Here is an 8,132-nt window from a genome sequence, read left to right as displayed (position 1 = left end):
AGAGAGAGAGAGAGAGAGAGAGAGAGTGTGGTATTGGAGGTTAAACTCGGGACTTTGCAAATGTTAGGCAAATGCTCTACCTCTGAATTATATCCTCAGCCCCGTTTAATTTTATTTTGAGACAGGATCTCACCAAGGTGCCCAGGCTGAGCTTGAAATGCACTCGGGTACTCATATTCTTTTTTTTTTTTTTTGCGGAACCAGGGATTGAACTCAGATCCTTGCGTTTGCCAGTCAAGCGCTTATCCTACTGAGCCATCTCCCCGGCCCCGGGTATTCATATTCTTTTAATAGATGACCAGGGGCCAGGGAGACAGCTCAGTAGGGGCCAGGGAGATGGCTCAGTAGACTAAGCACTTCCCTGACAAGCGCAAGGGCCTGAGTTCAATCTCTGATTCCAAAAAAAAATAGATGATGAAGATGAGGGCCAAGCCAGGTGTGACTGTACATGCCTGTGATCTCAGCACACTGGGAGATGGAGGCAAAAGGATTGTGAATCCAAGCCCAATCTGAGCAATTTAGGGACTTAACAAGATACTCTATCAAAATAAAACACTTTAGTCGGTTGTAGTTGCACACACCTGTAATGCCACCACTCAGGAGGCTGAGGCAGGAGAATCTCTGCCAATTCAAGGCCAGCCTGACTTATATAGTAAGTTCATGGGAGGCTGAACTATAATGAGTTCCTGTCTCAAAAAATAAAATAAAATGGCTGGGGATGTAGCTCAGTGCAAAGACCCTGAGCTCAATCCCAGGTACTACAGAAAGGTAAGACCAGGGGACCCTTGGGACAGGAGAGAGTCAATGATAGGATTGGCTTCCAGGGTTCCAGGGTTGGAGCTATTCTAAAACTTGATCTCAGTGCTTGTCACATGGTTGTAGTCATCTTAGAAATTTCATCCTAGTTATTTGTCCTCTTCACATTTTTCTTATATAAAAATTTTGTCTGACATGGTGGTACACATCTGCAGTCCCAGCACTCGGAGCTGGCACAGGAGGATCATTTGTAGTTTAAAGCCAGCCTATGCTGTAGCGAAAGCCTGTCTCATCCCCACCCCCACCCCATACATGTACTCAAAAATTAAACAAACATCCTGAGACTCTTTAGTGTCCTTGAAATTCAAACTGTGCCCCAGGATCTACAGAGTCCTATATGGCTCGTAGATCTCCCACTTCTCACCTCTTGCATTTCTTTCCCACCTGAAGAAGTTTGCATTCTCTGCCTTACTGGAGCTGAAGGCAAAGTGAGAGACCTGGACAGGATAGGCTGAGTGTCAGCAGCTGGCTTGGAAAACAATTTGTGGATATTGACACCTAAAGCAAAGTAAAGGATGTAAGGGTTTCAAGTCTACCCCAGGACTCCTGTCACCCCTCACCCTCTACCCCACCTATACACACAAATGGCCACAAGATGTGTTCAAAGGGAAGAGCAACCCCTGGAGTTGGAGCTGCCTCTGAGAGTGTGTAGAAAACTCAAGACTCACCTAGTCAGGGTTGCCTGCCCTTACAACAGATCTCAGACCTCAAGACTGCAACAGAATGCACAGGGCTCTGACAGTTTGATTCACTACAGCTCCCTGGCTGTGGATTCTAATTGTTGGGGAGTGGTGAGCAGGTGCACACTTTCAGTGAAAGTCTGTTACTAACTTGGGGCCGAGCACTGTCTCTGAGCTTTTTTTCCCATCTGTGATAATAATTACCCACATTAGGGGTTCTAGGTAATACATAGGAAGCGCTTAGCATCATTCCTAGCACATGACTTCTTTCCTTCTTTCTTCATTGAGCACCCCACTAGGTACCAGGCCCTGTTCTGAGCACTGGGGATACAATTATATGACAAACAGATAAAAATTTCTGCCCTGTGGAGGTTGTTTTTTTTTTTTTTTTATTTTTTTATTTTTAGATAGCGTCTGGCTGTCACAGTGTTGCCCAGGCTGAACTTGAACCTCAGCCTCCCACACACTGGGATTGCAGGAGCCAGCATTCCTTGGACAAGATGCTGACAGTGAACTACAGAGTATAGTGAGTAAGTCATAAATCCCTAGTCTGACAGGTTTTCTGAGGAAAAACAAGTGGGGCAGTGACAGTGCCATCTTTTTTTTTTTTTTTTTTTTTTTTTTTTTGCGGAACCGGGGATTGAACTCAGATCCTTGCGTTTGCCAGTCAAGCACTTATCCTACTGAGCCATCTCCCCGGCCCCTAGTGCCATCTTATAGACGGTACTGAAGATAATCTTTTCTAAGGTAGTGGTGTTTACATTTCTGAAAACTAAAGATGTTCACAAAACTACCAGAGGGTGAGTGAAGGAAGCTATAACTCCTGACAGAGCATAGTGGAGACAAAGGCCCTGAGGGAGATGTGTGCACAGAAAAGACATGAGTGTGAGCTACCTCAGGACCTTGCGCTTGCCAGGCAGGCACCCATGCTCCTGAGCTGTCTTCCCAGCTCTTCACGGACAATTCTAAGCACCAGAAAGACATAATCTTCATTCCCACCTTGGGAGAGTGTATACTGGAGGCAGGTAGAATGCTGCTGGGCTCAGGAGGCCTCAGTGGTTGGAATGAGGGTAGGGGCAGTGGAGAAGGAGGGATTGGATTCCAAATATATTGGAAGGTAGAGCCAAATGGGTTTGACCTGTCTTGTTTGTAGGGTATGAGAACAAGAAGGGTCAAAGGTAACTTCGAGGTTTGGAGTCTGAGCAGCTGGAAGAATGGAACAGCTATCCCCAGAAACAGCAGGTAGAGATGTGGGATGAACAAATATACCCCCGGGGGCAAAAACAAGCACTGTCTGCTCAGGCATGGGGATGTGAACTTTGGAATACTAACATACAGTCACGCGGAGATGCAGATTTTATTGCTATGGTTGCTGAACTCCTGCTCCTCTGCAGCTGTAAGATGGGCCACATCGGATGTAGGATGTTTACGGTTTGAAATGGCTGCTTGAGACCCACTCACAATTTCCGCAGCCTCTGGTACCGCAGAGCTGTGGCCGCTGGAAAGTTGCCAGCCCCGCCCAGCCTTCCCCTCTGAGCCTTCCATCTGGCGCACCTTCCCCAGGTGTCAGCTGTGCTCAAACCGCTCATCCCAGGCGCAGGCTTGTTGTGTGACCTTAAACTGCCTAGGGGAGGTGGTGGGGACGAGCCCGCAGTTCCCAGTGCCTTCCCTCCCTCCAGGCACTGGAGGTTCTTGCTGGGGCCGGGGACTGGGTTGGGTGCAGTTGTTTGCTTTACACCAGGGACAATCGAGCCCACCCCCTTCTTTGCTGCAGGGCACAGCTGCACACCTGTGCTCCACCCTCCTACCCAGGTGCAGGCCCGCAGAAAACAAAAGAACGCCCACTCGCCAAGGTCATTATCTTAATGCGGGCAGGGAGAAAGACTGCAGAAGGCAAAGCCCTATTGTGGAAAGGCGGAGAAAGTCTAGAGCAGTGTTGGCCAACCTTTTAGAGTTTTCAATGATAGTAAAGATGGTAATGTATGAGTTTTTTCCTAGCTAAAATCTCAATATTTGGGAAATAAATAAGTCCTCAGTATTTGGGTTTAATTGCGGTGCACTTTGTAGTAAATAAGTGGGTTTTGGGTTGCAGTATGGGTAGTTCTTTTTTTTTTAATTATTTATTTATTTTATTTCATTTATTTTGTGTGTGTGGCCAGCTCAGCCCACCAGGGGGCGGGGCTGGCTGGCTTGTGGTGCTGGGGGATTGAACCGCGGTCCCTGGGCTTTGCTTAGCTTGTTCTAAGTAGGTGCTTTAGACCACTGAGCCATCTCACCAGCCCCAATATGGGTAGTTCTAAAGGTTCACCATCACTGGCCTAGAGTGAATCAGCACCATACAGCTGAGCTTTTGGACATGTGTGCCACCCCCCGGGGATAGAACTGCCTGTCCTCAAACTGCTAGGCAAGTGCTGTGCCACTGAGCCACACTCCCCGTCCTTACATATGGCTACTGAGCACTTAAAATAAGGCTGCTGTGACTAAAATTGGCTAAAGTACCAATTTTATTTAATATTTTTAGTTTAAATAACTACACGTGTCTAGTGCTCTGAAGCTGGATGATGGAGGTTTTGGGGTTTTTTTTTTTGGCAGAACCGGGACTGAACTCAGACCCTTGTGCTTGCCCAGGAAGCACTTACTCTACTGAGCCATCTCCCTGGCCCCATGATTGAGGTTTTCACAGTTGCTCTAAAAGATGTTTGGATGATAAGGATAGTAAGTTAAATAATAACAGCCATCGTTTGTGGAATGTGCTTGGTGGCAGCTACATAGCATACATCATTAATGGCTCATAAGCCATAGGGAAAGTGCTTGCTCCATTTGACAGATGAAGAAATTGAGGGCTGAATTGGTTAAGTTAAGCTGCCAAGCTCCCCAGATAAGGAAGTGCTGAAGGGGAACAGTCCACATTTCATGTCAACAACCCCCTTTAATAATATTCCTAGCCGGGGGCCAGGGAGATGGCTCAGTAGAATAAGCGCTTACCTGGCAAGCGCAAGGACCTGAGTTCAATCCCCAGTTCTGTAAAAAAAAAATATATATATATATATATATTCCTAGCCAAACATGGTGGCACATGTCTGTAATCCCAATACTCAGGAGGCTGAAGCAGGAGGATTGCCACAAGTTTGAGGCCAGCCTGGGCTACATAGTGAGTTCAGGGGCTGCCTCAACTATACAGTAAGACCAAAAAAAAAAAAAAAAAAAAAAAAGCCTAGAGGATAAGGAAGATTTTTGTGTTATCTAGACCTCTACAAACGGCTAGGGCATGCAAATTGGTAAAAAAAAATGCAAATCACCCAGTGATTTGGGGGACAAAAACTCAGACCCGCTGGTCACACCCTGAATCTCTCTGGACTGCAACTCAGTGGGGCCTGAGGCTGAGTGACAGGAAGGGACCTGGGAGGAGAGCATGTGGGGTGGGGGTGGGCACAGCCAGCTGGTGTCTCCAACCCAGGATATCAGCTGGCTGGCGGGCTGTGGGCATAGACAATGGGCAGGGGTCTGGCTGGGACTCTCCTCCCTCTGCGCTGGGCCCTCTTTCTGCACCCTGGCCAGCTGCTGTGGGTATCATCTCTGGTCTCAGCTGAGGCTTGTGGGGTGCAGAGGAGCACACAAGGGGCAATGGAGGATGCTGGGAAGGTCTGTCTGGAATGGGCTGTGGTGGGGGTGTAGGTAGGGGACCAGGGTGGAGAACAGGGGAGGTTAGGCACTTTCATGAAGGTCTCCTGGGTGCCAGACATTGGATTTGCATATGTCCTTCCGTTTGCTCCTCCCAAGGTCCCCCTGGTAATAGTGATAATAATTATCAACAATAGCAGTCCAGTGGCTCATGCTGAGCCTGCTTGGCTGGAGCTGAAAGCGTTGTTTCTGTTAATCCTCATGACCGCCTTGGGAGCCCCAGACTTTCATTACATGCTTTTCCAAATGAGACGCCAAGGGCTCAGTGGTTAAGGGACTTCCCCAGCATCAGAAATGAGGATAAAAGTTTTCTTTCTTCACCAGAGGCTCCCTACTAACTCAGGCTTTACCACAAAGATTGAGAGACTTTTCCTTCCCCCTGTGAGAGTTAAGTGAAACTCAGACTTCAGCATTATTAGGAGGATTTTGTTGCAAGGAAGCTGCAGTTATGGATTGCATACTGTCTATGGCTCTTTTGCACATGGGTGATTAGTGTGACATCAGATACAGGGATCACAGTCTGCATGGCTAGCACAGCCTAGGATTTTTTTGTGTTCCTCAGTAGTACAAAAAAAAAAAAAAAAAAATCCCACCCTCCATTCAGTTTGCTTATTTTTTTTTAATTTTTTATTTATTTTTACATTTTATTTATTGTGTGTGTGGCCAGTTCAGCCCACCTGTAGGCGGGGCTGGCTGGCATGTTCGATCTGCTGGGGGATCGAACCGTGGTCCCTGTGGTCCCTGTGCTTTGCCAAGCTTGTTCCAAGTAGGTGCTTTAGACCACTGAGCCATCTCTCCAGCCCCTCCATTCAGTTTGGTGCCTTACCCAGTAGCTACCTGCAGAGAAGACCTGAAAACACAAGCTCTTGGCCCCATGAAGGTCTTCCCCCTTTTGGCATCCCTGTTGCCCATCTTCAGCAGGTCTTAGCTCCAGCAGGACTGTGACAGTATTCACACAGACTGTGTGCCAGGCACTGGGTGTAGGCAGGAGGTACACAGTAGCTGTGGGCCTTTGCTCCAGCTATTGCAGGATCACTCAGCAAATCTCTAAGCATAAATAGAACAGAGAACCAGGTACAGCAGCTTGAAGATCATTTCACAGGAGAGCCAAATCAATCTGGCCACCAGGAAGGGCTTCCTGGAGGAGGTGATGGTGCTGCTGGAGATCTAGAAAACTGAGAAGGTTTCAGGCTGGGACATCTTCCAGTTTCATTCCTCCCTTCTCTTATTTTAATTCCTTTTCCTTTAAAGGAGCCTCCATCTTGTCTCAAATAGTCTTAGAGCACATCAGAGATAATAGGTAGGTGATAGGTTTTTCAGAGGCATGGTAAAGAGCTAGAAAAGATAAAAGAAGCCTTTATTAACTCCAAAGACTCAGAGAGGATCGAGGGCCAACGGGTCAGGTAGATCCTCTGGCCTGAGACAAAGAAAGCTGAGGCTTTTATGGCCTTTTGTTAGGGGAGGAGTTTGAGGGGGATGTTTAGAAATACCTGAGGAGCTGATTGGGGTCTTCCCTGAGGTGGTGGAAAGGCGAAAGGACATTGCACCTTGGGCTGGGTTGGAGAAGGGGGGAGGTGGTCTCTGGGAAGATAAGCTGTTGTTTTAAGGGCTTCAGCCATATTAGATGACCACCATAACAATTCAGCATTTTATACTAGGGCCAGAACCTATCAGTAGGTAAGCTACCATCACTATTTTGAAAATTATATAATTTTTTAAAAAAATTATTTATTTATTTATTTTTACATTTATTTATTGTGTGTGTGTGTGTGTGTGTGTGTGTCCAGCTCAGCCCACCAGGGGGCAGGGCTGGCTGGCATGTGGTGCTGGGGGATCGAACTGCGGTCCACTGTGCTTTGCTAAGTTTGTTCTAAGTAGGTGCTTTAGACCACTGAGCCATCTCTCCAGCCCCGAAAATTATATAATTTCTTTTCTTTTTCTTTTTCGGAACCGGGGATTGAACTCAGGCCCTTGTGCTTGCCAGGAAAGTGCTTATTCCACTGAGCCATCTCCCCGGTCCCTCGAAAATTATATAATTTCTTTGTGTAAAAATTTTAACCAAGGGGCTGGGGAGATGGCTCAGTGGAAGAAGCGCTTCCCTGGCAAGCACAAGGATCTGAGTTCAATCCCTTGTTCCACAAAAAAAAAAAAAAAAAAAAAAAAAAATTTAACCCTTCTTTCCAAGTTCCTTCATTTATAAACATTCTTCCAATAAATATTGAGCTCTGGGCTGGCCAAACAAACTCAGTGGATTAAAATGCCTGCAAACTGGGGTTGGATCTCACCTGCCTTGTTGGCCCTGTCCCCGGGGTGCAATTGAGACTGGGTGTGGTGGGGCGGGCCTGTAATCTCTGCTCTTGGGAGGCTGTAAACAGGTGGATCACTAGGAGTCCAATCTAGTAGTGAGACCCTGAACACCCTGTAGACCCTTCCCTAAAATACAAAAAAACAAGATAAAATAAATATTGAGCTCCTACTATATGCCAGAGACTATTCTAGACCCCAGGGATATAGCAGTGACCACGACAGATAAAGATCCCTGCCAATGGAGCTTCTTACTTTCTAGTTAAGGAAGAATGAGTTTGATTCCCAGTATAAAAACAAAAAACAAACAGCTAGTAAAGAAGGTAATAAGTATAGAACTGCATTTGTTGAACTGAAGTGGATGTCACCCTTCTGGAATCTCAGCTGTGTGGGAGGCTGAGGCTGGAGAACTGTTTGAGGCCAGGACTTGAAGGCTCACCCTGAGGAATATAGGGGACCTCACCTCAAAACAAAACAACTTGGTGTGGTGGCACATGCCTGGAATCCCAGCACTTTCAGAGGCTGAGGGAGAAGGATTACAGCAACTTTGAGGCCAGCCTGGGCTACATAGTGAGTTCAAGGTCATGTTAAACTACATAGCAAGACCTTATCTCAAAAGACAAAAAACTGGCAAGTGCAAGGGCCTGAGTT

Source organism: Octodon degus, unplaced genomic scaffold (genome assembly GCF_000260255.1).
Source record: "Octodon degus isolate 3935 unplaced genomic scaffold, OctDeg1.0 scaffold00037, whole genome shotgun sequence".
NCBI lineage: Eukaryota > Metazoa > Chordata > Mammalia > Rodentia > Octodontidae > Octodon > Octodon degus.
The sequence above is the reverse complement of the archived record's forward strand: the minus strand, read 5'-3'. Positions refer to the sequence as shown.